General features: G+C 50.5%; 1 protein-coding gene and 70 non-coding genes across 71 annotated transcripts in view; all 71 read right to left on the bottom strand.

The window, feature by feature from the left end:
* LOC149707953 (sorting nexin-25-like) overlaps positions 1 to 25914 on the bottom strand; it is a 365564-nt gene that overhangs the window by 290696 nt on the left and 48954 nt on the right. The window lies entirely within an intron of this gene.
* On the bottom strand, positions 385 to 457 carry TRNAA-AGC (transfer RNA alanine (anticodon AGC)). The gene has a single exon. It is a non-coding gene; the product is annotated as a tRNA-Ala (tRNA).
* TRNAA-AGC (transfer RNA alanine (anticodon AGC)) lies at positions 677 to 749 on the bottom strand. Its single transcript has one exon. It is a non-coding gene; the product is annotated as a tRNA-Ala (tRNA).
* TRNAA-AGC (transfer RNA alanine (anticodon AGC)) lies at positions 1693 to 1765 on the bottom strand. The gene has a single exon. It is a non-coding gene; the product is annotated as a tRNA-Ala (tRNA).
* Positions 1983 to 2055, bottom strand: TRNAA-AGC (transfer RNA alanine (anticodon AGC)). Its single transcript has one exon. It is a non-coding gene; the product is annotated as a tRNA-Ala (tRNA).
* On the bottom strand, positions 3001 to 3073 carry TRNAA-AGC (transfer RNA alanine (anticodon AGC)). Its single transcript has one exon. It is a non-coding gene; the product is annotated as a tRNA-Ala (tRNA).
* On the bottom strand, positions 3435 to 3507 carry TRNAA-AGC (transfer RNA alanine (anticodon AGC)). The gene has a single exon. It is a non-coding gene; the product is annotated as a tRNA-Ala (tRNA).
* Positions 3581 to 3653, bottom strand: TRNAA-AGC (transfer RNA alanine (anticodon AGC)). The gene has a single exon. It is a non-coding gene; the product is annotated as a tRNA-Ala (tRNA).
* TRNAA-AGC (transfer RNA alanine (anticodon AGC)) lies at positions 3872 to 3944 on the bottom strand. Its single transcript has one exon. It is a non-coding gene; the product is annotated as a tRNA-Ala (tRNA).
* Positions 4017 to 4089, bottom strand: TRNAA-AGC (transfer RNA alanine (anticodon AGC)). Its single transcript has one exon. It is a non-coding gene; the product is annotated as a tRNA-Ala (tRNA).
* On the bottom strand, positions 4308 to 4380 carry TRNAA-AGC (transfer RNA alanine (anticodon AGC)). Its single transcript has one exon. It is a non-coding gene; the product is annotated as a tRNA-Ala (tRNA).
* Positions 4599 to 4671, bottom strand: TRNAA-AGC (transfer RNA alanine (anticodon AGC)). The gene has a single exon. It is a non-coding gene; the product is annotated as a tRNA-Ala (tRNA).
* On the bottom strand, positions 5036 to 5108 carry TRNAA-AGC (transfer RNA alanine (anticodon AGC)). The gene has a single exon. It is a non-coding gene; the product is annotated as a tRNA-Ala (tRNA).
* On the bottom strand, positions 5617 to 5689 carry TRNAA-AGC (transfer RNA alanine (anticodon AGC)). The gene has a single exon. It is a non-coding gene; the product is annotated as a tRNA-Ala (tRNA).
* Positions 5763 to 5835, bottom strand: TRNAA-AGC (transfer RNA alanine (anticodon AGC)). The gene has a single exon. It is a non-coding gene; the product is annotated as a tRNA-Ala (tRNA).
* Positions 6055 to 6127, bottom strand: TRNAA-AGC (transfer RNA alanine (anticodon AGC)). The gene has a single exon. It is a non-coding gene; the product is annotated as a tRNA-Ala (tRNA).
* TRNAA-AGC (transfer RNA alanine (anticodon AGC)) lies at positions 6346 to 6418 on the bottom strand. The gene has a single exon. It is a non-coding gene; the product is annotated as a tRNA-Ala (tRNA).
* TRNAA-AGC (transfer RNA alanine (anticodon AGC)) lies at positions 6783 to 6855 on the bottom strand. Its single transcript has one exon. It is a non-coding gene; the product is annotated as a tRNA-Ala (tRNA).
* TRNAA-AGC (transfer RNA alanine (anticodon AGC)) lies at positions 7075 to 7147 on the bottom strand. Its single transcript has one exon. It is a non-coding gene; the product is annotated as a tRNA-Ala (tRNA).
* On the bottom strand, positions 7366 to 7438 carry TRNAA-AGC (transfer RNA alanine (anticodon AGC)). Its single transcript has one exon. It is a non-coding gene; the product is annotated as a tRNA-Ala (tRNA).
* TRNAA-AGC (transfer RNA alanine (anticodon AGC)) lies at positions 7803 to 7875 on the bottom strand. Its single transcript has one exon. It is a non-coding gene; the product is annotated as a tRNA-Ala (tRNA).
* Positions 8384 to 8456, bottom strand: TRNAA-AGC (transfer RNA alanine (anticodon AGC)). Its single transcript has one exon. It is a non-coding gene; the product is annotated as a tRNA-Ala (tRNA).
* TRNAA-AGC (transfer RNA alanine (anticodon AGC)) lies at positions 8530 to 8602 on the bottom strand. Its single transcript has one exon. It is a non-coding gene; the product is annotated as a tRNA-Ala (tRNA).
* TRNAA-AGC (transfer RNA alanine (anticodon AGC)) lies at positions 8822 to 8894 on the bottom strand. Its single transcript has one exon. It is a non-coding gene; the product is annotated as a tRNA-Ala (tRNA).
* On the bottom strand, positions 9113 to 9185 carry TRNAA-AGC (transfer RNA alanine (anticodon AGC)). Its single transcript has one exon. It is a non-coding gene; the product is annotated as a tRNA-Ala (tRNA).
* TRNAA-AGC (transfer RNA alanine (anticodon AGC)) lies at positions 9550 to 9622 on the bottom strand. Its single transcript has one exon. It is a non-coding gene; the product is annotated as a tRNA-Ala (tRNA).
* TRNAA-AGC (transfer RNA alanine (anticodon AGC)) lies at positions 9987 to 10059 on the bottom strand. The gene has a single exon. It is a non-coding gene; the product is annotated as a tRNA-Ala (tRNA).
* TRNAA-AGC (transfer RNA alanine (anticodon AGC)) lies at positions 10424 to 10496 on the bottom strand. The gene has a single exon. It is a non-coding gene; the product is annotated as a tRNA-Ala (tRNA).
* TRNAA-AGC (transfer RNA alanine (anticodon AGC)) lies at positions 11005 to 11077 on the bottom strand. The gene has a single exon. It is a non-coding gene; the product is annotated as a tRNA-Ala (tRNA).
* TRNAA-AGC (transfer RNA alanine (anticodon AGC)) lies at positions 11151 to 11223 on the bottom strand. The gene has a single exon. It is a non-coding gene; the product is annotated as a tRNA-Ala (tRNA).
* TRNAA-AGC (transfer RNA alanine (anticodon AGC)) lies at positions 11442 to 11514 on the bottom strand. Its single transcript has one exon. It is a non-coding gene; the product is annotated as a tRNA-Ala (tRNA).
* On the bottom strand, positions 11587 to 11659 carry TRNAA-AGC (transfer RNA alanine (anticodon AGC)). Its single transcript has one exon. It is a non-coding gene; the product is annotated as a tRNA-Ala (tRNA).
* On the bottom strand, positions 11878 to 11950 carry TRNAA-AGC (transfer RNA alanine (anticodon AGC)). Its single transcript has one exon. It is a non-coding gene; the product is annotated as a tRNA-Ala (tRNA).
* Positions 12169 to 12241, bottom strand: TRNAA-AGC (transfer RNA alanine (anticodon AGC)). Its single transcript has one exon. It is a non-coding gene; the product is annotated as a tRNA-Ala (tRNA).
* TRNAA-AGC (transfer RNA alanine (anticodon AGC)) lies at positions 12606 to 12678 on the bottom strand. Its single transcript has one exon. It is a non-coding gene; the product is annotated as a tRNA-Ala (tRNA).
* On the bottom strand, positions 13043 to 13115 carry TRNAA-AGC (transfer RNA alanine (anticodon AGC)). Its single transcript has one exon. It is a non-coding gene; the product is annotated as a tRNA-Ala (tRNA).
* On the bottom strand, positions 13480 to 13552 carry TRNAA-AGC (transfer RNA alanine (anticodon AGC)). Its single transcript has one exon. It is a non-coding gene; the product is annotated as a tRNA-Ala (tRNA).
* On the bottom strand, positions 13771 to 13843 carry TRNAA-AGC (transfer RNA alanine (anticodon AGC)). The gene has a single exon. It is a non-coding gene; the product is annotated as a tRNA-Ala (tRNA).
* TRNAA-AGC (transfer RNA alanine (anticodon AGC)) lies at positions 13916 to 13988 on the bottom strand. The gene has a single exon. It is a non-coding gene; the product is annotated as a tRNA-Ala (tRNA).
* TRNAA-AGC (transfer RNA alanine (anticodon AGC)) lies at positions 14207 to 14279 on the bottom strand. Its single transcript has one exon. It is a non-coding gene; the product is annotated as a tRNA-Ala (tRNA).
* On the bottom strand, positions 14498 to 14570 carry TRNAA-AGC (transfer RNA alanine (anticodon AGC)). The gene has a single exon. It is a non-coding gene; the product is annotated as a tRNA-Ala (tRNA).
* Positions 15079 to 15151, bottom strand: TRNAA-AGC (transfer RNA alanine (anticodon AGC)). The gene has a single exon. It is a non-coding gene; the product is annotated as a tRNA-Ala (tRNA).
* Positions 15224 to 15296, bottom strand: TRNAA-AGC (transfer RNA alanine (anticodon AGC)). Its single transcript has one exon. It is a non-coding gene; the product is annotated as a tRNA-Ala (tRNA).
* Positions 15370 to 15442, bottom strand: TRNAA-AGC (transfer RNA alanine (anticodon AGC)). The gene has a single exon. It is a non-coding gene; the product is annotated as a tRNA-Ala (tRNA).
* Positions 15661 to 15733, bottom strand: TRNAA-AGC (transfer RNA alanine (anticodon AGC)). Its single transcript has one exon. It is a non-coding gene; the product is annotated as a tRNA-Ala (tRNA).
* Positions 16098 to 16173, bottom strand: TRNAA-AGC (transfer RNA alanine (anticodon AGC)). Its single transcript has one exon. It is a non-coding gene; the product is annotated as a tRNA-Ala (tRNA).
* Positions 16679 to 16751, bottom strand: TRNAA-AGC (transfer RNA alanine (anticodon AGC)). The gene has a single exon. It is a non-coding gene; the product is annotated as a tRNA-Ala (tRNA).
* Positions 17116 to 17188, bottom strand: TRNAA-AGC (transfer RNA alanine (anticodon AGC)). Its single transcript has one exon. It is a non-coding gene; the product is annotated as a tRNA-Ala (tRNA).
* On the bottom strand, positions 17261 to 17333 carry TRNAA-AGC (transfer RNA alanine (anticodon AGC)). The gene has a single exon. It is a non-coding gene; the product is annotated as a tRNA-Ala (tRNA).
* Positions 17552 to 17624, bottom strand: TRNAA-AGC (transfer RNA alanine (anticodon AGC)). Its single transcript has one exon. It is a non-coding gene; the product is annotated as a tRNA-Ala (tRNA).
* TRNAA-AGC (transfer RNA alanine (anticodon AGC)) lies at positions 17843 to 17915 on the bottom strand. The gene has a single exon. It is a non-coding gene; the product is annotated as a tRNA-Ala (tRNA).
* Positions 18424 to 18496, bottom strand: TRNAA-AGC (transfer RNA alanine (anticodon AGC)). The gene has a single exon. It is a non-coding gene; the product is annotated as a tRNA-Ala (tRNA).
* Positions 18570 to 18642, bottom strand: TRNAA-AGC (transfer RNA alanine (anticodon AGC)). The gene has a single exon. It is a non-coding gene; the product is annotated as a tRNA-Ala (tRNA).
* On the bottom strand, positions 18861 to 18933 carry TRNAA-AGC (transfer RNA alanine (anticodon AGC)). The gene has a single exon. It is a non-coding gene; the product is annotated as a tRNA-Ala (tRNA).
* TRNAA-AGC (transfer RNA alanine (anticodon AGC)) lies at positions 19006 to 19078 on the bottom strand. Its single transcript has one exon. It is a non-coding gene; the product is annotated as a tRNA-Ala (tRNA).
* On the bottom strand, positions 19297 to 19369 carry TRNAA-AGC (transfer RNA alanine (anticodon AGC)). The gene has a single exon. It is a non-coding gene; the product is annotated as a tRNA-Ala (tRNA).
* TRNAA-AGC (transfer RNA alanine (anticodon AGC)) lies at positions 19588 to 19660 on the bottom strand. The gene has a single exon. It is a non-coding gene; the product is annotated as a tRNA-Ala (tRNA).
* On the bottom strand, positions 20025 to 20097 carry TRNAA-AGC (transfer RNA alanine (anticodon AGC)). The gene has a single exon. It is a non-coding gene; the product is annotated as a tRNA-Ala (tRNA).
* On the bottom strand, positions 20751 to 20823 carry TRNAA-AGC (transfer RNA alanine (anticodon AGC)). Its single transcript has one exon. It is a non-coding gene; the product is annotated as a tRNA-Ala (tRNA).
* On the bottom strand, positions 21043 to 21115 carry TRNAA-AGC (transfer RNA alanine (anticodon AGC)). Its single transcript has one exon. It is a non-coding gene; the product is annotated as a tRNA-Ala (tRNA).
* TRNAA-AGC (transfer RNA alanine (anticodon AGC)) lies at positions 21624 to 21696 on the bottom strand. Its single transcript has one exon. It is a non-coding gene; the product is annotated as a tRNA-Ala (tRNA).
* On the bottom strand, positions 21916 to 21988 carry TRNAA-AGC (transfer RNA alanine (anticodon AGC)). Its single transcript has one exon. It is a non-coding gene; the product is annotated as a tRNA-Ala (tRNA).
* Positions 22642 to 22714, bottom strand: TRNAA-AGC (transfer RNA alanine (anticodon AGC)). Its single transcript has one exon. It is a non-coding gene; the product is annotated as a tRNA-Ala (tRNA).
* On the bottom strand, positions 22932 to 23004 carry TRNAA-AGC (transfer RNA alanine (anticodon AGC)). The gene has a single exon. It is a non-coding gene; the product is annotated as a tRNA-Ala (tRNA).
* On the bottom strand, positions 23950 to 24022 carry TRNAA-AGC (transfer RNA alanine (anticodon AGC)). The gene has a single exon. It is a non-coding gene; the product is annotated as a tRNA-Ala (tRNA).
* TRNAA-AGC (transfer RNA alanine (anticodon AGC)) lies at positions 24385 to 24457 on the bottom strand. The gene has a single exon. It is a non-coding gene; the product is annotated as a tRNA-Ala (tRNA).
* Positions 24530 to 24602, bottom strand: TRNAA-AGC (transfer RNA alanine (anticodon AGC)). Its single transcript has one exon. It is a non-coding gene; the product is annotated as a tRNA-Ala (tRNA).
* TRNAA-AGC (transfer RNA alanine (anticodon AGC)) lies at positions 24821 to 24893 on the bottom strand. Its single transcript has one exon. It is a non-coding gene; the product is annotated as a tRNA-Ala (tRNA).
* Positions 25257 to 25329, bottom strand: TRNAA-AGC (transfer RNA alanine (anticodon AGC)). The gene has a single exon. It is a non-coding gene; the product is annotated as a tRNA-Ala (tRNA).
* TRNAA-AGC (transfer RNA alanine (anticodon AGC)) lies at positions 25691 to 25763 on the bottom strand. The gene has a single exon. It is a non-coding gene; the product is annotated as a tRNA-Ala (tRNA).
* Positions 25837 to 25909, bottom strand: TRNAA-AGC (transfer RNA alanine (anticodon AGC)). Its single transcript has one exon. It is a non-coding gene; the product is annotated as a tRNA-Ala (tRNA).

Here is a 25914-nt window from a genome sequence, read left to right as displayed (position 1 = left end):
CTACCATCTGGACTACGCCCCCTCCCCTGTAGTTTGAAGGGTTTGGACACTCATAAATTTTAATTCAGCCGCTTTACGAATGATAAATTTCGATTGGAGGCGCCGGGCATCGATCTCGGTACCTCTCGCATGCTAAGCGAGCGCTCTACCATCTGAGCTACGCCCGTTCTTCTGTAGTTTGAAGGGTTTGGACACTCATAAATTTTAATTCAGCCGCTTTACGAATGATAAATTTCGATTGGAGGCAACGGGCAGCGATCCCGGTACCTCTTGCATGCTAAGCGAGCGCTCTACCATCTGAGCTACGCCCCCTTCCCTGCAGTTTGAAGGGTTTGGACACTCATAAATTTAATTTCAGCCGCTTTACGAATGATAAATTTCGATTGGAGGCGCCGGGCATCGATCCCGGTACCTCTCGCATGCTAAGCGAGCGCTCTACCATCTGAGCTACGCCCCCTCCCCTGCAGTTTGAAGGGTTTGGACACTCATAAATTTAATTTCAGCCGCTTTACGAATGATAAACTTCGATTGGAGGCGCCGGGCATCGATCCCGGTACCTCTCGCATGCTAAGCTAGCGCTCTACCATCTGAGCTACGCCCCCTTCCACTGTCGTTTGAAGGGTTTGGACACTCATAAATTTAATTTCAGCCGCTTTTTCGAATGATAAATTTCGATTGGAGGCGCCGGGCATCGATCCCGGTACCTCTCGCATGCTAAGCGAGCGCTCTACCATCTGAGCTACGCCCACTTCCACTCTCGCTTGAAGGGTTTGGACACTCATAAATTTTAATTCAGCCGCTTTACGAATGATAAATTTCGATTGGAGGCGCCGGGCATCGATCCCGGTACCTCTCGCATGCTAAGCGAGCGCTCTACCATCTGGACTACGCCCCCTCCCCTGTAGTTTGAAGGGTTTGGACACCCATAAATTTTAATTCAGCCGCTTTACGAATGATAAATTTCGATTGGAGGCGCCGGGCATCGATCCCGGTACCTCTCGCATGCTAAGGGAGCGCTCTACCATCTGGACTACGCCCCCTCCCCTGCAGTTTGAAGGGTTTCGACACTCATATATTTAATTTCAGCCGCTTTACGAATGATAAATTTCGATTGGAGGCGCCGGGCATCGATCCCGGTACCTCTCGCATACTAAGCGAGCGCTCTACCATCTGGACTACGCCCCCTCCCCTGTAGTTTGAAGGGTTTGGACACTCATAAATTTTAATTCAGCCGCTTTACGAATGATAAATTTCGATTGGAGGCGCCGGGCATCGATCCCGGTACCTCTCGCATGCTAAGCGAGAGCACTACCATCTGAGCTACGCCCGTTCTTCTGTTGTTTGAAGGGTTTGGACACTCATAAATTTTAATTCAGCCGCTTTACGAATGATAAATTTCGATTGGAGGCAACGGGCAGCGATCCCGGTACTTCTCGCATGCTAAGCGAGCGCTCTACCATCTGAGCTACGCCCCCTTCCCTGCAGTTTGAAGGGTTTGGACACTCATAAATTTAATTTCAGCCGCTTTACGAATGATAAATTTCGATTGGAGGCGCCGGGCATCGATCCCGGTACCTCTCGCATGCTAAGCGAGAGCACTACCATCTGAGCTACGCCCCCTCCCCTGTAGTTTGCAGGGTTTGGACACTCATAAATTTAATTTCAGCCGCTTTACGAATGATAAACTTCGATTGGAGGCGCCGGGCATCGATCCCGGTACCTCTCGCATGCTAAGCGAGCGCTCTACCATCTGAGCTACGCCCCCTCCCCTGCAGTTTGAAGGGTTTGGACACTCATAAATTTAATTTCAGCCGCTTTACGAATGATAAACTTCGATTGGAGAAGCCGGGCATCGATCCCGGTACCTCTCGCATGCTAAGCGAGCGCTCTACCATCAAGCTACGCCCCCTTCCACTGTCGTTTGAAGGGTTTGGACACTCATAAATTTAATTTCAGCCGCTTTACGAATGATAAATTTCGATTGGAGGCGCCGGGCATCGATCCCGGTACCTCTCGCATGCTAAGCGAGCGCTCTACCATCTGAGCTACGCCCACTTCCACTTTCGCTTGAAGGGTTTGGACACTCATAAATTTTAATTCAGCCGCTTTACGAATGATAAATTTCGATTGGAGGCGCCGGGCATCGATCGCGGTACCTCTCGCAGGCTAAGCGAGCGCTCTACCATCTGGACTACGCCCCCTCCCCTGCAGTTTGAAGGGTTTGGACACTCATAAATTTAATTTCAGCCGCTTTTCGAATGATAAATTTCGATTGGAGGCGCCGGGCATCGATCCCGGTACCTCTCGCATGCTAAGCGAGCGCTCTACCATCTGGACTACGCCCCCTCCCCTGTAGTTTGAAGGGTTTGGACACTCATAAATTTTAATTCAGCCGCTTTACGAATGATAAATTTCGGTTGGAGGCGCCGGGCATCGATCCCGGTACCTCTCGCATGCTAAGCGAGCGCTCTACCATCTGAGCTACGCCCGTTCTTCTGTAGTTTGAAGGGTTTGGACACTCATAAATTTTAATTCAGCCGCTTTACGAATGATAAATTTCGATTGCAGGCAACGGGCAGCGATCGCGGTACCTCTCGCATGCTAAGCGAGCGCTCTACCATCTGAGCTACGCCCCCTCCCCTGCAGTTTGAAGGGTTTGGACACTCATAAATTTAATTTCAGCCGCTTTTTCGAATGATAAATTTCGATTGGAGGCGCCGGGCATCGATCCCGATACCTCTCGCATGCTAAGCGAGCGCTCTACCATCTGAGCTACGCCCACTTCCAATCTCGCTTGAAGGGTTTGGACACTCATAAATTTTAATTCAGCCGCTTTACGAATGATAAATTTCGATTGGAGGCGCCGGGCATCGATCCCGGTACCTCTCGCATGCTAAGCGAGCGCTCTACCATCTGGACTACGCCCCCTCCCCTGTAGTTTGAAGGGTTTGGACACCCATAAATTTTAATTCAGCCGCTTTACGAATGATAAATTTCGATTGGAGGCGCCGGGAATCGATCCCGGTACCTCTCGCATGCTAAGCGAGCGCTCTACCATCTGGACTACGCCCCCTCCCCTGCAGTTTGAAGGGTTTGGACACTCATATATTTAATTTCAGCCGCTTTACGAATGATAAATTTCGATTGGAGGCGCCGGGCATCGATCCCGGTACCTCTCGCATGCTAAGCGAGCGCTCTACCATCTGGACTACGCCCCCTCCCCTGTGGTTTGAAGGGTTTGGACACTCATAAATTTAATTTCAGCCGCTTTAAGAATGATAAATTTCGATTGGAGGCGCCGGGCATCGATCCCGGTACCTCTCGCTTGCTAAGCGAGCGCTCTACCATCTGAGCTAGGCCCCTCCCCTGCAGTTTGAAGGGTTTGGACACTCATAAATTTAATTTCAGCCGCTTTACGAATGATAAACTTCGATTGGAGAAGCCGGGCATCGATCCCGGTACCTCTCGCATGCTAAGCGAGCGCTCTACCATCTGAGCTACGCCCCCTTCCACTGTCGTTTGAAGGGTTTGGACACTCATAAATTTAATTTCAGCCGCTTTACGAATGATAAATTTCGATTGGAGGCGCCGGGCATCGATCCCGGTACCTCTCGCATGCTAAGCGAGCGCTCTACCATCTGAGCTACGCCCACTTCCACTCTCGCTTGAAGGGTTTGGACACTCATAAATTTTAATTCAGCCGCTTTACGAATGATAAATTTCGATTGGAGGCGCCGGGCATCGATCCCGGTACCTCTCGCATGCTAAGCGAGCGCTCTATCATCTGGACTACTCCCCCTCCCCTGTAGTTTGAAGGGTTTGGACACTCATAAATTTAATTTCAGCCGCGTTACGAATGATAAATTTCGATTGGAGGCGCCGGGCATCGATCCCGGTACCTCTCGCATGCTAAGCGAGCGCTCTACCATCTGAGCTACGCCCCCTCCCCTGCAGTTTGAAGGGTTTGGACACTCATAAATTTAATTTCAGCCGTTTTAAGAATGATAAATTTCGATTGGAGGCGCCGGGCATCGATCCCGGGACCTCTCGCATGCTAAGCGAGCGCTCTACCATCTGAGCTACGCCCCCTCCCCTGCAGTTTGAAGGGTTTGTACACTCATAAATTTAATTTCAGCCGCTTTACGAATGATAAACTTCGATTGGAGGCGCCGGGCATCGATCCCGGTACCTCTCGCATGCTAAGCTAGCGCTCTACCATCTGAGCTACGCCCCCTTCCACTGTCGTTTGAAGGGTTTGGACACTCATAAATTTAATTTCAGCCGTTTTAAGAATGATAAATTTCGATTGGAGGCGCCGGGCATCGATCCCGGGACCTCTCGCATGCTAAGCGAGCGCTCTACCAACTGAGCTACGCCCCCTCCCCTGCAGTTTGAAGGGTTTGTACACTCATAAATTTAATTTCAGCCGCTTTACGAATGATAAACTTCGATTGGAGGCGCCGGGCATCGATCCCGGTACCTCTCGCATGCTAAGCTAGCGCTCTACCATCTGAGCTACGCCCCCTTCCACTGTCGTTTGAAGGGTTTGGACACTCATAAATTTAATTTCAGCCGCTTTACGAATGATAAATTTCGATTGGAGGCGCCGGGCATCGATCCCGGTACCTCTCGCATGCTAAGCGAGCGCTCTACCATCTGAGCTACGCCCACTTCCACTCTCGCTTGAAGGGTTTGGACACTCATAAATTTTAATTCAGCCGCTTTACGAATGATAAATTTCGATTGGAGGCGCCGGGCATCGATCCCGGTACCTCTCGCATGCTAAGCGAGCGCTCTAACATCTGGACTACTCCCTCTCCCCTGTAGTTTGAAGGGTTTGGACACCCATAAATTTTAATTCAGCCGCTTTACGAATGATAAATTTCGATTGGAGGCGCCGGGCATCGATCCCGGTACCTCTCGCATGCTAAGCTAGCGCTCTACCATCTGAGCTACGCCCCCTTCCACTGTCGTTTGAAGGGTTTGGACACTCATAAATTTAATTTCAGCCGCTTTACGAATGATAAATTTCGATTGGAGGCGCCGGGCATCGATCCCGGTACCTCTCGCATGCTAAGCGAGCGCTCTACCATCTGAGCTACGCCCACTTCCACTCTCGCTTGAAGGGTTTGGACACTCATAAATTTTAATTCAGCCGCTTTACGAATGATAAATTTCGATTGGAGGCGCCGGGCATCGATCCCGGTACCTCTCGCATGCTAAGCGAGCGCTCTACCATCTGGACTACGCCCCCTCCCCTGCAGTTTGAAGGGTTTGGACACTCATAAATTTAATTTCAGCCGCTTTACGAATGATAAATTTCGATTTTAGGCGCCGGGCATCGATCCCGGTACCTCTCGCATGCTAAGCGAGCGCTCTACCATCTGGACTACGCCCCCTCCCCTGTAGTTTGAAGGGTTTGGACACTCATAAATTTTAATTCAGCCGCTTTACGAATGAAAAATTTCGATTGGAGGCGCCGGGCATCGATCCCGGTACCTCTCGCATGCTAAGCGAGCGCTCTACCATCTGAGCTACGCCCGTTCTTCTGTAGTTTGAAGGGTTTGGACACTCATAAATTTAATTTCAGCCGCTTTACGAATGATAAACTTCGATTGGAGAAGCCGGGCATCGATCCCGGTACCTCTCGCATGCTAAGCGAGCGCTCTACCATCTGAGCTACGCCCCCTTCCACTGTCGTTTGAAGGGTTTGGACACTCATAAATTTAATTTCAGCCGCTTTACGAATGATAAATTTCGATTGGAGGCGCCGGGCATCGATCCCGGTACCTCTCGCATGCTAAGCGAGCGCTCTACCATCTGAGCTACGCCCACTTCCACTCTCGCTTGAAGGGTTTGGACACTCATAAATTTTAATTCAGCCGCTTTACGAATGATAAACTTCGATTGGAGGCGCCGGGCATCGATCCCGGTACCTCTCGCATGCTAAGCTAGCGCTCTACCATCTGAGCTACGCCCCCTTCCACTGTCGTTTGAAGGGTTTGGACACTCATAAATTTAATTTCAGCCGTTTTAAGAATGATAAATTTCGATTGGAGGCGCCGGGCATCGATCCCGGGACCTCTCGCATGCTAAGCGAGCGCTCTACCAACTGAGCTACGCCCCCTCCCCTGCAGTTTGAAGGGTTTGTACACTCATAAATTTAATTTCAGCCGCTTTACGAATGATAAACTTCGATTGGAGGCGCCGGGCATCGATCCCGGTACCTCTCGCATGCTAAGCTAGCGCTCTACCATCTGAGCTACGCCCCCTTCCACTGTCGTTTGAAGGGTTTGGACACTCATAAATTTAATTTCAGCCGCTTTACGAATGATAAATTTCGATTGGAGGCGCCGGGCATCGATCCCGGTACCTCTCGCATGCTAAGCGAGCGCTCTACCATCTGAGCTACGCCCACTTCCACTCTCGCTTGAAGGGTTTGGACACTCATAAATTTTAATTCAGCCGCTTTACGAATGATAAATTTCGATTGGAGGCGCCGGGCATCGATCCCGGTACCTCTCGCATGCTAAGCGAGCGCTCTATCATCTGGACTACTCCCTCTCCCCTGTAGTTTGAAGGGTTTGGACACCCATAAATTTTAATTCAGCCGCTTTACGAATGATAAATTTCGATTGGAGGCGCCGGGCATCGATCCCGGTACCTCTCGCATGCTAAGCTAGCGCTCTACCATCTGAGCTACGCCCCCTTCCACTGTCGTTTGAAGGGTTTGGACACTCATAAATTTAATTTCAGCCGCTTTACGAATGATAAATTTCGATTGGAGGCGCCGGGCATCGATCCCGGTACCTCTCGCATGCTAAGCGAGCGCTCTACCATCTGAGCTACGCCCACTTCCACTCTCGCTTGAAGGGTTTGGACACTCATAAATTTTAATTCAGCCGCTTTACGAATGATAAACTTCGATTGGAGGCGCCGGGCATCGATCCCGGTACCTCTCGCATGCTAAGCTAGCGCTCTACCATCTGAGCTACGCCCCCTTCCACTGTCGTTTGAAGGGTTTGGACACTCATAAATTTAATTTCAGCCGTTTTAAGAATGATAAATTTCGATTGGAGGCGCCGGGCATCGATCCCGGGACCTCTCGCATGCTAAGCGAGCGCTCTACCAACTGAGCTACGCCCCCTCCCCTGCAGTTTGAAGGGTTTGTACACTCATAAATTTAATTTCAGCCGCTTTACGAATGATAAACTTCGATTGGAGGCGCCGGGCATCGATCCCGGTACCTCTCGCATGCTAAGCTAGCGCTCTACCATCTGAGCTACGCCCCCTTCCACTGTCGTTTGAAGGGTTTGGACACTCATAAATTTAATTTCAGCCGCTTTACGAATGATAAATTTCGATTGGAGGCGCCGGGCATCGATCCCGGTACCTCTCGCATGCTAAGCGAGCGCTCTACCATCTGAGCTACGCCCACTTCCACTCTCGCTTGAAGGGTTTGGACACTCATAAATTTTAATTCAGCCGCTTTACGAATGATAAATTTCGATTGGAGGCGCCGGGCATCGATCCCGGTACCTCTCGCATGCTAAGCGAGCGCTCTAACATCTGGACTACTCCCTCTCCCCTGTAGTTTGAAGGGTTTGGACACCCATAAATTTTAATTCAGCCGCTTTACGAATGATAAATTTCGATTGGAGGCGCCGGGCATCGATCCCGGTACCTCTCGCATGCTAAGCTAGCGCTCTACCATCTGAGCTACGCCCCCTTCCACTGTCGTTTGAAGGGTTTGGACACTCATAAATTTAATTTCAGCCGCTTTACGAATGATAAATTTCGATTGGAGGCGCCGGGCATCGATCCCGGTACCTCTCGCATGCTAAGCGAGCGCTCTACCATCTGAGCTACGCCCACTTCCACTCTCGCTTGAAGGGTTTGGACACTCATAAATTTTAATTCAGCCGCTTTACGAATGATAAATTTCGATTGGAGGCGCCGGGCATCGATCCCGGTACCTCTCGCATGCTAAGCGAGCGCTCTACCATCTGGACTACGCCCCCTCCCCTGCAGTTTGAAGGGTTTGGACACTCATAAATTTAATTTCAGCCGCTTTACGAATGATAAATTTCGATTTTAGGCGCCGGGCATCGATCCCGGTACCTCTCGCATGCTAAGCGAGCGCTCTACCATCTGGACTACGCCCCCTCCCCTGTAGTTTGAAGGGTTTGGACACTCATAAATTTTAATTCAGCCGCTTTACGAATGAAAAATTTCGATTGGAGGCGCCGGGCATCGATCCCGGTACCTCTCGCATGCTAAGCGAGCGCTCTACCATCTGAGCTACGCCCGTTCTTCTGTAGTTTGAAGGGTTTGGACACTCATAAATTTAATTTCAGCCGCTTTACGAATGATAAACTTCGATTGGAGAAGCCGGGCATCGATCCCGGTACCTCTCGCATGCTAAGCGAGCGCTCTACCATCTGAGCTACGCCCCCTTCCACTGTCGTTTGAAGGGTTTGGACACTCATAAATTTAATTTCAGCCGCTTTACGAATGATAAATTTCGATTGGAGGCGCCGGGCATCGATCCCGGTACCTCTCGCATGCTAAGCGAGCGCTCTACCATCTGAGCTACGCCCACTTCCACTCTCGCTTGAAGGGTTTGGACACTCATAAATTTTAATTCAGCCGCTTTACGAATGATAAACTTCGATTGGAGGCGCCGGGCATCGATCCCGGTACCTCTCGCATGCTAAGCTAGCGCTCTACCATCTGAGCTACGCCCCCTTCCACTGTCGTTTGAAGGGTTTGGACACTCATAAATTTAATTTCAGCCGTTTTAAGAATGATAAATTTCGATTGGAGGCGCCGGGCATCGATCCCGGGACCTCTCGCATGCTAAGCGAGCGCTCTACCAACTGAGCTACGCCCCCTCCCCTGCAGTTTGAAGGGTTTGTACACTCATAAATTTAATTTCAGCCGCTTTACGAATGATAAACTTCGATTGGAGGCGCCGGGCATCGATCCCGGTACCTCTCGCATGCTAAGCTAGCGCTCTACCATCTGAGCTACGCCCCCTTCCACTGTCGTTTGAAGGGTTTGGACACTCATAAATTTAATTTCAGCCGCTTTACGAATGATAAATTTCGATTGGAGGCGCCGGGCATCGATCCCGGTACCTCTCGCATGCTAAGCGAGCGCTCTACCATCTGAGCTACGCCCACTTCCACTCTCGCTTGAAGGGTTTGGACACTCATAAATTTTAATTCAGCCGCTTTACGAATGATAAATTTCGATTGGAGGCGCCGGGCATCGATCCCGGTACCTCTCGCATGCTAAGCGAGCGCTCTATCATCTGGACTACTCCCTCTCCCCTGTAGTTTGAAGGGTTTGGACACCCATAAATTTTAATTCAGCCGCTTTACGAATGATAAATTTCGATTGGAGGCGCCGGGCATCGATCCCGGTACCTCTCGCATGCTAAGCTAGCGCTCTACCATCTGAGCTACGCCCCCTTCCACTGTCGTTTGAAGGGTTTGGACACTCATAAATTTAATTTCAGCCGCTTTACGAATGATAAATTTCGATTGGAGGCGCCGGGCATCGATCCCGGTACCTCTCGCATGCTAAGCGAGCGCTCTACCATCTGAGCTACGCCCACTTCCACTCTCGCTTGAAGGGTTTGGACACTCATAAATTTAATTTCAGCCGCTTTTTCGAATGATAAATTTCGATTGGAGGCGCCGGGCATCGATCCCGGTACCTCTCGCTTGCTAAGCGAGCGCTCTACCATCTGAGCTAGGCCCCTCCCCTGCAGTTTGAAGGGTTTGGACACTCATAAATTTAATTTCAGCCGCTTTACGAATGATAAACTTCGATTGGAGAAGCCGGGCATCGATCCCGGTACCTCTCGCATGCTAAGCAGGCGCTCTACCATCTGAGCTACGCCCCCTTCCACTGTCGTTTGAAGGGTTTGGACACTCATAAATTTAATTTCAGCCGCTTTACGAATGATAAATTTCGATTGGAGGCGCCGGGCATCGATCCCGGTACCTCTCGCATGCTAAGCGAGCGCTCTACCATCTGAGCTACGCCCACTTCCACTCTCGCTTGAAGGGTTTGGACACTCATAAATTTTAATTCAGCCGCTTTACGAATGATAAATTTCGATTGGAGGCGCCGGGCATCGATCCCGGTACCTCTCGCATGCTAAGCGAGCGCTCTATCATCTGGACTACTCCCTCTCCCCTGTAGTTTGAAGGGTTTGGACACCCATAAATTTTAATTCAGCCGCTTTACGAATGATAAATTTCGATTGGAGGCGCCGGGCATCGATCCCGGTACCTCTCGCATGCTAAGCTAGCGCTCTACCATCTGAGCTACGCCCCCTTCCACTGTCGTTTGAAGGGTTTGGACACTCATAAATTTAATTTCAGCCGCTTTACGAATGATAAATTTCGATTGGAGGCGCCGGGCATCGATCCCGGTACCTCTCGCATGCTAAGCGAGCGCTCTACCATCTGAGCTACGCCCACTTCCACTCTCGCTTGAAGGGTTTGGACACTCATAAATTTTAATTCAGCCGCTTTACGAATGATAAATTTCGATTGGAGGCGCCGGGCATCGATCCCGGTACCTCTCGCATGCTAAGCGAGCGCTCTACCATCTGGACTACGCCCCCTCCCCTGCAGTTTGAAGGGTTTGGACACTCATAAATTTAATTTCAGCCGCTTTACGAATGATAAATTTCGATTTTAGGCGCCGGGCATCGATCCCGGTACCTCTCGCATGCTAAGCGAGCGCTCTACCATCTGGACTACGCCCCCTCCCCTGTAGTTTGAAGGGTTTGGACACTCATAAATTTTAATTCAGCCGCTTTACGAATGAAAAATTTCGATTGGAGGCGCCGGGCATCGATCCCGGTACCTCTCGCATGCTAAGCGAGCGCTCTACCATCTGAGCTACGCCCGTTCTTCTGTAGTTTGAAGGGTTTGGACACTCATAAATTTAATTTCAGCCGCTTTACGAATGATAAACTTCGATTGGAGAAGCCGGGCATCGATCCCGGTACCTCTCGCATGCTAAGCGAGCGCTCTACCATCTGAGCTACGCCCCCTTCCACTGTCGTTTGAAGGGTTTGGACACTCATAAATTTAATTTCAGCCGCTTTACGAATGATAAATTTCGATTGGAGGCGCCGGGCATCGATCCCGGTACCTCTCGCATGCTAAGCGAGCGCTCTACCATCTGAGCTACGCCCACTTCCACTCTCGCTTGAAGGGTTTGGACACTCATAAATTTTAATTCAGCCGCTTTACGAATGATAAATTTCGATTGGAGGCGCCGGGCATCGATCCCGGTACCTCTCGCATGCTAAGCGAGCGCTCTATCATCTGGACTACTCCCCCTCCCCTGTAGTTTGAAGGGTTTGGACACTCATAAATTTAATTTCAGCCGCGTTACGAATGATAAATTTCGATTGGAGGCGCCGGGCATCGATCCCGGTACCTCTCGCATGCTAAGCGAGCGCTCTACCATCTGAGCTACGCCCCCTCCCCTGCAGTTTGAAGGGTTTGGACACTCATAAATTTAATTTCAGCCGTTTTAAGAATGATAAATTTCGATTGGAGGCGCCGGGCATCGATCCCGGGACCTCTCGCATGCTAAGCGAGCGCTCTACCATCTGAGCTACGCCCCCTCCCCTGCAGTTTGAAGGGTTTGTACACTCATAAATTTAATTTCAGCCGCTTTACGAATGATAAACTTCGATTGGAGGCGCCGGGCATCGATCCCGGTACCTCTCGCATGCTAAGCTAGCGCTCTACCATCTGAGCTACGCCCCCTTCCACTGTCGTTTGAAGGGTTTGGACACTCATAAATTTAATTTCAGCCGTTTTAAGAATGATAAATTTCGATTGGAGGCGCCGGGCATCGATCCCGGGACCTCTCGCATGCTAAGCGAGCGCTCTACCAACTGAGCTACGCCCCCTCCCCTGCAGTTTGAAGGGTTTGTACACTCATAAATTTAATTTCAGCCGCTTTACGAATGATAAACTTCGATTGGAGGCGCCGGGCATCGATCCCGGTACCTCTCGCATGCTAAGCTAGCGCTCTACCATCTGAGCTACGCCCCCTTCCACTGTCGTTTGAAGGGTTTGGACACTCATAAATTTAATTTCAGCCGCTTTACGAATGATAAATTTCGATTGGAGGCGCCGGGCATCGATCCCGGTACCTCTCGCATGCTAAGCGAGCGCTCTACCATCTGAGCTACGCCCACTTCCACTCTCGCTTGAAGGGTTTGGACACTCATAAATTTTAATTCAGCCGCTTTACGAATGATAAATTTCGATTGGAGGCGCCGGGCATCGATCCCGGTACCTCTCGCATGCTAAGCGAGCGCTCTATCATCTGGACTACTCCCTCTCCCCTGTAGTTTGAAGGGTTTGGACACCCATAAATTTTAATTCAGCCGCTTTACGAATGATAAATTTCGATTGGAGGCGCCGGGCATCGATCCCGGTACCTCTCGCATGCTAAGCTAGCGCTCTACCATCTGAGCTACGCCCCCTTCCACTGTCGTTTGAAGGGTTTGGACACTCATAAATTTAATTTCAGCCGCTTTACGAATGATAAATTTCGATTGGAGGCGCCGGGCATCGATCCCGGTACCTCTCGCATGCTAAGCGAGCGCTCTACCATCTGAGCTACGCCCACTTCCACTCTCGCTTGAAGGGTTTGGACACTCATAAATTTAATTTCAGCCGCTTTTTCGAATGATAAATTTCGATTGGAGGCGCCGGGCATCGATCCCGGTACCTCTCGCTTGCTAAGCGAGCGCTCTACCATCTGAGCTAGGCCCCTCCCCTGCAGTTTGAAGGGTTTGGACACTCATAAATTTAATTTCAGCCGCTTTACGAATGATAAACTTCGATTGGAGAAGCCGGGCATCGATCCCGGTACCTCTCGCATGCTAAGCAGGCGCTCTACCATCTGAGCTACGCCCCCTTCCACTGTCGTTTGAAGGGTTTGGACACTCATAAATTTAATTTCAGCCGCTTTACGAATGATAAATTTCGATTGGAGGCGCCGGGCATCGATCCCGGTACCTCTCGCATGCTAAGCGAGCGCTCTACCATCTGAGCTACGCCCACTTCCACTCTCGCTTGAAGGGTTTGGACACTCATAAATTTTAATTCAGCCGCTTTACGAATGATAAATTTCGATTGGAGGCGCCGGGCATCGATCCCGGTACCTCTCGCATGCTAAGCGAGCGCTCTATCATCTGGACTACTCCCTCTCCCCTGTAGTTTGAAGGGTTTGGACACCCATAAATTTTAATTCAGCCGCTTTACGAATGATAAATTTCGATTGGAGGCGCCGGGCATCGATCCCGGTACCTCTCGCATGCTAAGCTAGCGCTCTACCATCTGAGCTACGCCCCCTTCCACTGTCGTTTGAAGGGTTTGGACACTCATAAATTTAATTTCAGCCGCTTTACGAATGATAAATTTCGATTGGAGGCGCCGGGCATCGATCCCGGTACCTCTCGCATGCTAAGCGAGCGCTCTACCATCTGAGCTACGCCCCCTTCCACTGTCGTTTGAAGGGTTTGGACACTCATAAATTTTAATTCAGCCGCTTTACGAATGATAAATTTCGATTGGAGGCGCCGGGCATCGATCCCGGTACCTCTCGCATGCTAAGCGAGCGCTCTATCATCTGGACTACTCCCCCTCCCCTGTAGTTTGAAGGGTTTGGACACTCATAAATTTAATTTCAGCCGCGTTACGAATGATAAATTTCGATTGGAGGCGCCGGGCATCGATCCCGGTACCTCTCGCATGCTAAGCGAGCGCTCTACCATCTGAGCTACGCCCCCTCCCCTGCAGTTTGAAGGGTTTGGACACTCATAAATTTAATTTCAGCCGTTTTAAGAATGATAAATTTCGATTGGAGGCGCCGGGCATCGATCCCGGGACCTCTCGCATGCTAAGCGAGCGCTCTACCATCTGAGCTACGCCCCCTCCCCTGCAGTTTGAAGGGTTTGTACACTCATAAATTTAATTTCAGCCGCTTTACGAATGATAAACTTCGATTGGAGGCGCCGGGCATCGATCCCGGTACCTCTCGCATGCTAAGCTAGCGCTCTACCATCTGAGCTACGCCCCCTTCCACTGTCGTTTGAAGGGTTTGGACACTCATAAATTTAATTTCAGCCGTTTTAAGAATGATAAATTTCGATTGGAGGCGCCGGGCATCGATCCCGGGACCTCTCGCATGCTAAGCGAGCGCTCTACCAACTGAGCTACGCCCCCTCCCCTGCAGTTTGAAGGGTTTGTACACTCATAAATTTAATTTCAGCCGCTTTACGAATGATAAACTTCGATTGGAGGCGCCGGGCATCGATCCCGGTACCTCTCGCATGCTAAGCTAGCGCTCTACCATCTGAGCTACGCCCCCTTCCACTGTCGTTTGAAGGGTTTGGACACTCATAAATTTAATTTCAGCCGCTTTACGAATGATAAATTTCGATTGGAGGCGCCGGGCATCGATCCCGGTACCTCTCGCATGCTAAGCGAGCGCTCTACCATCTGAGCTACGCCCACTTCCACTCTCGCTTGAAGGGTTTGGACACTCATAAATTTTAATTCAGCCGCTTTACGAATGATAAATTTCGATTGGAGGCGCCGGGCATCGATCCCGGTACCTCTCGCATGCTAAGCGAGCGCTCTACCATCTGGACTACGCCCCCTCCCCTGCAGTTTGAAGGGTTTGGACACTCATAAATTTAATTTCAGCCGCTTTACGAATGATAAATTTCGATTTTAGGCGCCGGGCATCGATCCCGGTACCTCTCGCATGCTAAGCGAGCGCTCTACCATCTGGACTACGCCCCCTCCCCTGTAGTTTGAAGGGTTTGGACACTCATAAATTTTAATTCAGCCGCTTTACGAATGAAAAATTTCGATTGGAGGCGCCGGGCATCGATCCCGGTACCTCTCGCATGCTAAGCGAGCGCTCTACCATCTGAGCTACGCCCGTTCTTCTGTAGTTTGAAGGGTTTGGACACTCATAAATTTAATTTCAGCCGTTTTAAGAATGATAAATTTCGATTGGAGAAGCCGGGCATCGATCCCGGTACCTCTCGCATGCTAAGCGAGCGCTCTACCATCTGAGCTACGCCCCCTCCCCTGCAGTTTGAAGGGTTTGGACACTCATAAATTTAATTTCAGCCGCTTTACGAATGATAAACTTCGATTGGAGGCGCCGGGCATCGATCCCGGTACCTCTCGCATGCTAAGCGAGCGCTCTACCATCTGAGCTACGCCCCCTTCCACTGTCGCTTGAAGGGTTTGGACACTCATAAATTTTAATTCAGCCGTTTTAAGAATGATAAATTTCGATTGGAGGCGCCGGGCATCGATCCCGGGACCTCTCGCATGCTAAGCGAGCGCTCTACCAACTGAGCTACGCCCCCTCCCCTGCAGTTTGAAGGGTTTGTACACTCATAAATTTAATTTCAGCCGCTTTACGAATGATAAACTTCGATTGGAGGCGCCGGGCATCGATCCCGGTACCTCTCGCATGCTAAGCTAGCGCTCTACCATCTGAGCTACGCCCCCTTCCACTGTCGTTTGAAGGGTTTGGACACTCATAAATTTAATTTCAGCCGCTTTACGAATGATAAATTTCGATTGGAGGCGCCGGGCATCGATCCCGGTACCTCTCGCATGCTAAGCGAGCGCTCTACCATCTGAGCTACGCCCACTTCCACTCTCGCTTGAAGGGTTTGGACACTCATAAATTTTAATTCAGCCGCTTTACGAATGATAAATTTCGATTGGAGGCGCCGGGCATCGATCCCGGTACCTCTCGCATGCTAAGCGAGCGCTCTATCATCTGGACTACTCCCTCTCCCCTGTAGTTTGAAGGGTTTGGACACCCATAAATTTTAATTCAGCCGCTTTACGAATGATAAATTTCGATTGGAGGCGCCGGGCATCGATCCCGGTACCTCTCGCATGCTAAGCTAGCGCTCTACCATCTGAGCTACGCCCCCTTCCACTGTCGTTTGAAGGGTTTGGACACTCATAAATTTAATTTCAGCCGCTTTACGAATGATAAATTTCGATTGAAGGCGCCGGGCATCGATCCCGGTACCTCTCGCATGCTAAGCGAGCGCTCTACCATCTGAGCTACGCCCACTTCCACTCTCGCTTGAAGGGTTTGGACACTCATAAATTTTAATTCAGCCGCTTTACGAATGATAAATTTCGATTGGAGGCGCCGGGCATCGATCCCGGTACCTCTCGCATGCTAAGCGAGCGCTCTACCATCTGGACTACGCCCCCTCCCCTGCAGTTTGAAGGGTTTGGACACTCATAAATTTAATTTCAGCCGCTTTACGAATGATAAATTTCGATTTTAGGCGCCGGGCATCGATCCCGGTACCTCTCGCATGCTAAGCGAGCGCTCTACCATCTGGACTACGCCCCCTCCCCTGTAGTTTGAAGCGTTTGGACACTCATAAATTTTAATTCAGCCGCTTTACGAATGAAAAATTTCGATTGGAGGCGCCGGGCATCGATCCCGGTACCTCTCGCATGCTAAGCGAGCGCTCTACCATCTGAGCTACGCCCGTTCTTCTGTAGTTTGAAGGGTTTGGACACTCATAAATTTAATTTCAGCCGCTTTACGAATGATAAACTTCGATTGGAGAAGCCGGGCATCGATCCCGGTACCTCTCGCATGCTAAGCGAGCGCTCTACCATCTGAGCTACGCCCCCTTCCACTGTCGTTTGAAGGGTTTGGACACTCATAAATTTAATTTCAGCCGCTTTACGAATGATAAATTTCGATTGGAGGCGCCGGGCATCGATCCCGGTACCTCTCTCATGCTAAGCGAGCGCTCTACCATCTGAGCTACGCCCACTTCCACTCTCGCTTGAAGGGTTTGGACACTCATAAATTTTAATTCAGCCGCTTTACGAATGATAAATTTCGATTGGAGGCGCCGGGCATCGATCCCGGTACCTCTCGCATGCTAAGCGAGCGCTCTATCATCTGGACTACTCCCCCTCCCCTGTAGTTTGAAGGGTTTGGACACTCATAAATTTAATTTCAGCCGCGTTACGAATGATAAATTTCGATTGGAGGCGCCGGGCATCGATCCCGGTACCTCTCGCATGCTAAGCGAGCGCTCTACCATCTGAGCTACGCCCCCTCCCCTGCAGTTTGAAGGGTTTGGACACTCATAAATTTAATTTCAGCCGTTTTAAGAATGATAAATTTCGATTGGAGGCGCCGGGCATCGATCCCGGGACCTCTCGCATGCTAAGCGAGCGCTCTACCATCTGAGCTACGCCCCCTCCCCTGCAGTTTGAAGGGTTTGTACACTCATAAATTTAATTTCAGCCGCTTTACGAATGATAAACTTCGATTGGAGGCGCCGGGCATCGATCCCGGTACCTCTCGCATGCTAAGCTAGCGCTCTACCATCTGAGCTACGCCCCCTTCCACTGTCGTTTGAAGGGTTTGGACACTCATAAATTTAATTTCAGCCGTTTTAAGAATGATAAATTTCGATTGGAGGCGCCGGGCATCGATCCCGGGACCTCTCGCATGCTAAGCGAGCGCTCTACCAACTGAGCTACGCCCCCTCCCCTGCAGTTTGAAGGGTTTGTACACTCATAAATTTAATTTCAGCCGCTTTACGAATGATAAACTTCGATTGGAGGCGCCGGGCATCGATCCCGGTACCTCTCGCATGCTAAGCTAGCGCTCTACCATCTGAGCTACGCCCCCTTCCACTGTCGTTTGAAGGGTTTGGACACTCATAAATTTAATTTCAGCCGCTTTACGAATGATAAATTTCGATTGGAGGCGCCGGGCATCGATCCCGGTACCTCTCGCATGCTAAGCGAGCGCTCTACCATCTGAGCTACGCCCACTTCCACTCTCGCTTGAAGGGTTTGGACACTCATAAATTTTAATTCAGCCGCTTTACGAATGATAAATTTCGATTGGAGGCGCCGGGCATCGATCCCGGTACCTCTCGCATGCTAAGCGAGCGCTCTATCATCTGGACTACTCCCTCTCCCCTGTAGTTTGAAGGGTTTGGACACCCATAAATTTTAATTCAGCCGCTTTACGAATGATAAATTTCGATTGGAGGCGCCGGGCATCGATCCCGGTACCTCTCGCATGCTAAGCGAGCGCTCTACCATCTGGACTACGCCCCCTCCCCTGTAGTTTGAAGGGTTTGGACACTCATAAATTTTAATTCAGCCGCTTTACGAATGAAAAATTTCGATTGGAGGCGCCGGGCATCGATCCCGGTACCTCTCGCATGCTAAGCGAGCGCTCTACCATCTGAGCTACGCCCGTTCTTCTGTAGTTTGAAGGGTTTGGACACTCATAAATTTAATTTCAGCCGCTTTACGAATGATAAACTTCGATTGGAGAAGCCGGGCATCGATCCCGGTACCTCTCGCATGCTAAGCGAGCGCTCTACCATCTGAGCTACGCCCCCTTCCACTGTCGTTTGAAGGGTTTGGACACTCATAAATTTAATTTCAGCCGCTTTACGAATGATAAATTTCGATTGGAGGCGCCGGGCATCGATCCCGGTACCTCTCGCATGCTAAGCGAGCGCTCTACCATCTGAGCTACGCCCACTTCCACTCTCGCTTGAAGGGTTTGGACACTCGTAAATTTTAATTCAGCCGCTTTACGAATGATAAATTTCGATTGGAGGCGCCGGGCATCGATCCCGGTACCTCTCGCATGCTAAGCGAGCGCTCTATCATCTGGACTACTCCCCCTCCCCTGTAGTTTGAAGGGTTTGGACACTCATAAATTTAATTTCAGCCGCGTTACGAATGATAAATTTCGATTGGAGGCGCCGGGCATCGATCCCGGTACCTCTCGCATGCTAAGCGAGCGCTCTACCATCTGAGCTACGCCCCCTCCCCTGCAGTTTGAAGGGTTTGGACACTCATAAATTTAATTTCAGCCGTTTTAAGAATGATAAATTTCGATTGGAGGCGCCGGGCATCGATCCCGGGACCTCTCGCATGCTAAGCGAGCGCTCTACCATCTGAGCTACGCCCCCTCCCCTGCAGTTTGAAGGGTTTGTACACTCATAAATTTAATTTCAGCCGCTTTACGAATGATAAACTTCGATTGGAGGCGCCGGGCATCGATCCCGGTACCTCTCGCATGCTAAGCTAGCGCTCTACCATCTGAGCTACGCCCCCTTCCACTGTCGTTTGAAGGGTTTGGACACTCATAAATTTAATTTCAGCCGTTTTAAGAATGATAAATTTCGATTGGAGGCGCCGGGCATCGATCCCGGGACCTCTCGCATGCTAAGCGAGCGCTCTACCAACTGAGCTACGCCCCCTCCCCTGCAGTTTGAAGGGTTTGTACACTCATAAATTTAATTTCAGCCGCTTTACGAATGATAAACTTCGATTGGAGGCGCCGGGCATCGATCCCGGTACCTCTCGCATGCTAAGCTAGCGCTCTACCATCTGAGCTACGCCCCCTTCCACTGTCGTTTGAAGGGTTTGGACACTCATAAATTTAATTTCAGCCGCTTTACGAATGATAAATTTCGATTGGAGGCGCCGGGCATCGATCCCGGTACCTCTCGCATGCTAAGCGAGCGCTCTACCATCTGAGCTACGCCCACTTCCACTCTCGCTTGAAGGGTTTGGACACTCATAAATTTTAATTCAGCCGCTTTACGAATGATAAATTTCGATTGGAGGCGCCGGGCATCGATCCCGGTACCTCTCGCATGCTAAGCGAGCGCTCTATCATCTGGACTACTCCCTCTCCCCTGTAGTTTGAAGGGTTTGGACACCCATAAATTTTAATTCAGCCGCTTTACGAATGATAAATTTCGATTGGAGGCGCCGGGCATCGATCCCGGTACCTCTCGCATGCTAAGCTAGCGCTCTACCATCTGAGCTACGCCCCCTTCCACTGTCGTTTGAAGGGTTTGGACACTCATAAATTTAATTTCAGCCGCTTTACGAATGATAAATTTCGATTGGAGGCGCCGGGCATCGATCCCGGTACCTCTCGCATGCTAAGCGAGCGCTCTACCATCTGAGCTACGCCCACTTCCACTCTCGCTTGAAGGGTTTGGACACTCATAAATTTTAATTCAGCCGCTTTACGAATGATAAATTTCGATTGGAGGCGCCGGGCATCGATCCCGGTACCTCTCGCATGCTAAGCGAGCGCTCTACCATCTGGACTACGCCCCCTCCCCTGCAGTTTGAAGGGTTTGGACACTCATAAATTTAATTTCAGCCGCTTTACGAATGATAAATTTCGATTTTAGGCGCCGGGCATCGATCCCGGTACCTCTCGCATGCTAAGCGAGCGCTCTACCATCTGGACTACGCCCCCTCCCCTGTAGTTTGAAGGGTTTGGACACTCATAAATTTTAATTCAGCCGCTTTACGAATGAAAAATTTCGATTGGAGGCGCCGGGCATCGATCCCGGTACCTCTCGCATGCTAAGCGAGCGCTCTACCATCTGAGCTACGCCCGTTCTTCTGTAGTTTGAAGGGTTTGGACACTCATAAATTTTAATTCAGCCGCTTTACGAATGATAAATTTCGATTGGAGGCAACGGGCAGCGATCCCGGTACCTCTTGCATGCTAAGCGAGCGCTCTACCATCTGAGCTACGCCCCCTTCCCTGCAGTTTGAAGGGTTTGGACACTCATAAATTTAATTTCAGCCGCTTTACGAATGATAAATTTCGATTGGAGGCGCCGGGCATCGATCCCGGTACCTCTCGCATGCTAAGCGAGCGCTCTACCATCTGAGCTACGCCCCCTCCCCTGCAGTTTGAAGGGTTTGGACACTCATAAATTTAATTTCAGCCGCTTTACGAATGATAAACTTCGATTGGAGGCGCCGGGCATCGATCCCGGTACCTCTCGCATGCTAAGCTAGCGCTCTACCATCTGAGCTACGCCCCCTTCCACTGTCGTTTGAAGGGTTTGGACACTCATAAATTTAATTTCAGCCGCTTTTTCGAATGATAAATTTCGATTGGAGGCGCCGGGCATCGATCCCGGTACCTCTCGCATGCTAAGCGAGCGCTCTACCATCTGAGCTACGCCCACTTCCACTCTCGCTTGAAGGGTTTGGACACTCATAAATTTTAATTCGGCCGCTTTACGAATGATAAATTTCGATTGGAGGCGCCGGGCATCGATCCCGGTACCTCTCGCATGCTAAGCGAGCGCTCTACCATCTGGACTACGCCCCCTCCCCTGCAGTTTGAAGGGTTTGGACACTCATAAATTTAATTTCAGCCGCTTTACGAATGATAAATTTCGATTTTAGGCGCCGGGCATCGATCCCGGTACCTCTCGCATGCTAAGCGAGCGCTCTACCATCTGGACTACGCCCCCTCCCCTGTAGTTTGAAGGGTTTGGACACTCATAAATTTTAATTCAGCCGCTTTACGAATGATAAATTTCGATTGGAGGCGCCGGGCATCGATCCCGGTACCTCTCGCATGCTAAGCGAGCGCTCTACCATCTGAGCTACGCCCGTTCTTCTGTAGTTTGAAGGGTTTGGACACTCATAAATTTTAATTCAGCCGCTTTACGAATGATAAATTTCGATTGGAGGCGCCGGGCATCGATCCCGGTACCTCTCGCATGCTAAGCGAGCGCTCTACCATCTGAGCTACGCCCCCTCCCCTGCAGTTTGAAGGGTTTGGACACTCATAAATTTAATTTCAGCCGCTTTACGAATGATAAACTTCGATTGGAGGCGCCGGGCATCGATCCCGGTACCTCTCGCATGCTAAGCTAGCGCTCTACCATCTGAGCTACGCCCCCTTCCACTGTCGTTTGAAGGGTTTGGACACTCATAAATTTAATTTCAGCCGCTTTTTCGAATGATAAATTTCGATTGGAGGCGCCGGGCATCGATCCCGGTACCTCTCGCATGCTAAGCGAGCGCTCTACCATCTGAGCTACGCCCACTTCCACTCTCGCTTGAAGGGTTTGGACACTCATAAATTTTAATTCAGCCGCTTTACGAATGATAAATTTCGATTGGAGGCGCCGGGCATCGATCCCGGTACCTCTCGCATGCTAAGCGAGCGCTCTACCATCTGGACTACGCCCCCTCCCCTGTAGTTTGAAGGGTTTGGACACCCATAAATTTTAATTCAGCCGCTTTACGAATGATAAATTTCGATTGGAGGCGCCGGGCATCGATCCCGGTACCTCTCGCATGCTAAGGGAGCGCTCTACCATCTGGACTACGCCCCCTCCCCTGCAGTTTGAAGGGTTTCGACACTCATATATTTAATTTCAGCCGCTTTACGAATGATAAATTTCGATTGGAGGCGCCGGGCATCGATCCCGGTACCTCTCGCATACTAAGCGAGCGCTCTACCATCTGGACTACGCCCCCTCCCCTGTAGTTTGAAGGGTTTGGACACTCATAAATTTTAATTCAGCCGCTTTACGAATGATAAATTTCGATTGGAGGCGCCGGGCATCGATCCCGGTACCTCTCGCATGCTAAGCGAGAGCACTACCATCTGAGCTACGCCCGTTCTTCTGTTGTTTGAAGGGTTTGGACACTCATAAATTTAATTTCAGCCGCTTTACGAATGATAAACTTCGATTGGAGGCGCCGGGCATCGATCCCGGTACCTCTCGCATGCTAAGCGAGCGCTCTACCATCTGAGCTACGCCCCCTCCCCTGCAGTTTGAAGGGTTTGGACACTCATAAATTTAATTTCAGCCGCTTTACGAATGATAAACTTCGATTGGAGAAGCCGGGCATCGATCCCGGTACCTCTCGCATGCTAAGCGAGCGCTCTACCATCAAGCTACGCCCCCTTCCACTGTCGTTTGAAGGGTTTGGACACTCATAAATTTAATTTCAGCCGCTTTACGAATGATAAATTTCGATTGGAGGCGCCGGGCATCGATCCCGGTACCTCTCGCATGCTAAGCGAGCGCTCTACCATCTGAGCTACGCCCACTTCCACTTTCGCTTGAAGGGTTTGGACACTCATAAATTTTAATTCAGCCGCTTTACGAATGATAAATTTCGATTGGAGGCGCCGGGCATCGATCGCGGTACCTCTCGCAGGCTAAGCGAGCGCTCTACCATCTGGACTACGCCCCCTCCCCTGCAGTTTGAAGGGTTTGGACACTCATAAATTTAATTTCAGCCGCTTTACGAATGATAAATTTCGATTGGAGGCGCCGGGCATCGATCCCGGTACCTCTCGCATGCTAAGCGAGCGCTCTACCATCTGGACTACGCCCCCTCCCCTGTAGTTTGAAGGGTTTGGACACTCATAAATTTTAATTCAGCCGCTTTACGAATGATAAATTTCGGTTGGAGGCGCCGGGCATCGATCCCGGTACCTCTCGCATGCTAAGCGAGCGCTCTACCATCTGAGCTACGCCCGTTCTTCTGTAGTTTGAAGGGTTTGGACACTCATAAATTTTAATTCAGCCGCTTTACGAATGATAAATTTCGATTGCAGGCAACGGGCAGCGATCGCGGTACCTCTCGCATGCTAAGCGAGCGCTCTACCATCTGAGCTACGCCCCCTCCCCTGCAGTTTGAAGGGTTTGGACACTCATAAATTTAATTTCAGCCGCTTTTTCGAATGATAAATTTCGATTGGAGGCGCCGGGCATCGATCCCGATACCTCTCGCATGCTAAGCGAGCGCTCTACCATCTGAGCTACGCCCACTTCCACTCTCGCTTGAAGGGTTTGGACACTCATAAATTTTAATTCAGCCGCTTTACGAATGATAAATTTCGATTGGAGGCGCCGGGCATCGATCCCGGTACCTCTCGCATGCTAAGCGAGCGCTCTACCATCTGGACTACGCCCCCTCCCCTGTAGTTTGAAGGGTTTGGACACCCATAAATTTTAATTCAGCCGCTTTACGAATGATAAATTTCGATTGGAGGCGCCGGGAATCGATCCCGGTACCTCTCGCATGCTAAGCGAGCGCTCTACCATCTGGACTACGCCCCCTCCCCTGCAGTTTGAAGGGTTTGGACACTCATATATTTAATTTCAGCCGCTTTACGAATGATAAATTTCGATTGGAGGCGCCGGGCATCGATCCCGGTACCTCTCGCATGCTAAGCGAGCGCTCTACCATCTGGACTACGCCCCCTCCCCTGTGGTTTGAAGGGTTTGGACACTCATAAATTTAATTTCAGCCGCTTTACGAATGATAAATTTCGATTGGAGGCGCCGGGCATCGATCCCGGTACCTCTCGCATGCTAAGCGAGCGCTCTACCATCTGGACTACGCCCCCTCCCCTGTAGTTTGAAGGGTTTGGACACTCATAAATTTTAATTCAGCCGCTTTACGAATGATAAATTTCGGTTGGAGGCGCCGGGCATCGATCCCGGTACCTCTCGCATGCTAAGCGAGCGCTCTACCATCTGAGCTACGCCCCCTTCCCTGCAGTTTGAAGGGTTTGGACACTCATAAATTTAATTTCAGCCGCTTTACGAATGATAAATTTCGATTGGAGGCGCCGGGCATCGATCCCGGGACCTCTCGCATGCTAAGCGAGCGCTCTACCATCTGAGCTACGCCCCCTCCCCTGCAGTTTGAAGGGTTTGTACACTCATAAATTTAATTTCAGCCGCTTTACGAATGATAAACTTCGATTGGAGGCGCCGGGCATCGATCCCGGTACCTCTCGCATGCTAAGCTAGCGCTCTACCATCTGAGCTACGCCCCCTTCCACTGTCGTTTGAAGGGTTTGGACACTCATAAATTTAATTTCAGCCGTTTTAAGAATGATAAATTTCGATTGGAGGCGCCGGGCATCGATCCCGGGACCTCTCGCATGCTAAGCGAGCGCTCTACCAACTGAGCTACGCCCCCTCCCCTGCAGTTTGAAGGGTTTGTACACTCATAAATTTAATTTCAGCCGCTTTACGAATGATAAACTTCGATTGGAGGCGCCGGGCATCGATCCCGGTACCTCTCGCATGCTAAGCTAGCGCTCTACCTTCTGAGCTACGCCCCCTTCCACTGTCGTTTGAAGGGTTTGGACACTCATAAATTTAATTTCAGCCGCTTTACGAATGATAAATTTCGATTGGAGGCGCCGGGCATCGATCCCGGTACCTCTCGCATGCTAAGCGAGCGCTCTACCATCTGGACTACGCCCCCTCCCCTGTAGTTTGAAGGGTTTGGACACTCATAAATTTTAATTCAGCCGCTTTACGAATGATAAATTTCGGTTGGAGGCGCCGGGCATCGATCCCGGTACCTCTCGCATGCTAAGCGAGCGCTCTACCATCTGAGCTACGCCCCCTTCCCTGCAGTTTGAAGGGTTTGGACACTCATAAATTTAATTTCAGCCGCTTTACGAATGATAAATTTCGATTGGAGGCGCCGGGCATCGATCCCGGTACCTCTCGCATGCTAAGCGAGCGCTCTACCATCTGGACTACGCCCCCTCCCCTGTGGTTTGAAGGGTTTGGACACTCATAAATTTAATTTCAGCCGCTTTAAGAATGATAAATTTCGATTGGAGGCGCCGGGCATCGATCCCGGTACCTCTCGCTTGCTAAGCGAGCGCTCTACCATCTGAGCTAGGCCCCTCCCCTGCAGTTTGAAGGGTTTGGACACTCATAAATTTAATTTCAGCCGCTTTACGAATGATAAACTTCGATTGGAGAAGCCGGGCATCGATCCCGGTACCTCTCGCATGCTAAGCGAGCGCTCTACCATCTGAGCTACGCCCCCTTCCACTGTCGTTTGAAGGGTTTGGACACTCATAAATTTAATTTCAGCCGCTTTACGAATGATAAATTTCGATTGGAGGCGCCGGGCATCGATCCCGGTACCTCTCGCATGCTAAGCGAGCGCTCTACCATCTGAGCTACGCCCACTTCCA

The sequence above is a fragment of the Phalangium opilio genome, unplaced genomic scaffold (genome assembly GCF_054372755.1).
Source record: "Phalangium opilio isolate 3A_F unplaced genomic scaffold, DU_Popi_V2 ptg000013l_1, whole genome shotgun sequence".
Lineage (NCBI taxonomy): Eukaryota > Metazoa > Arthropoda > Arachnida > Opiliones > Phalangiidae > Phalangium > Phalangium opilio.
The sequence above is the reverse complement of the archived record's forward strand: the minus strand, read 5'-3'. Positions and strand labels throughout refer to the sequence as shown.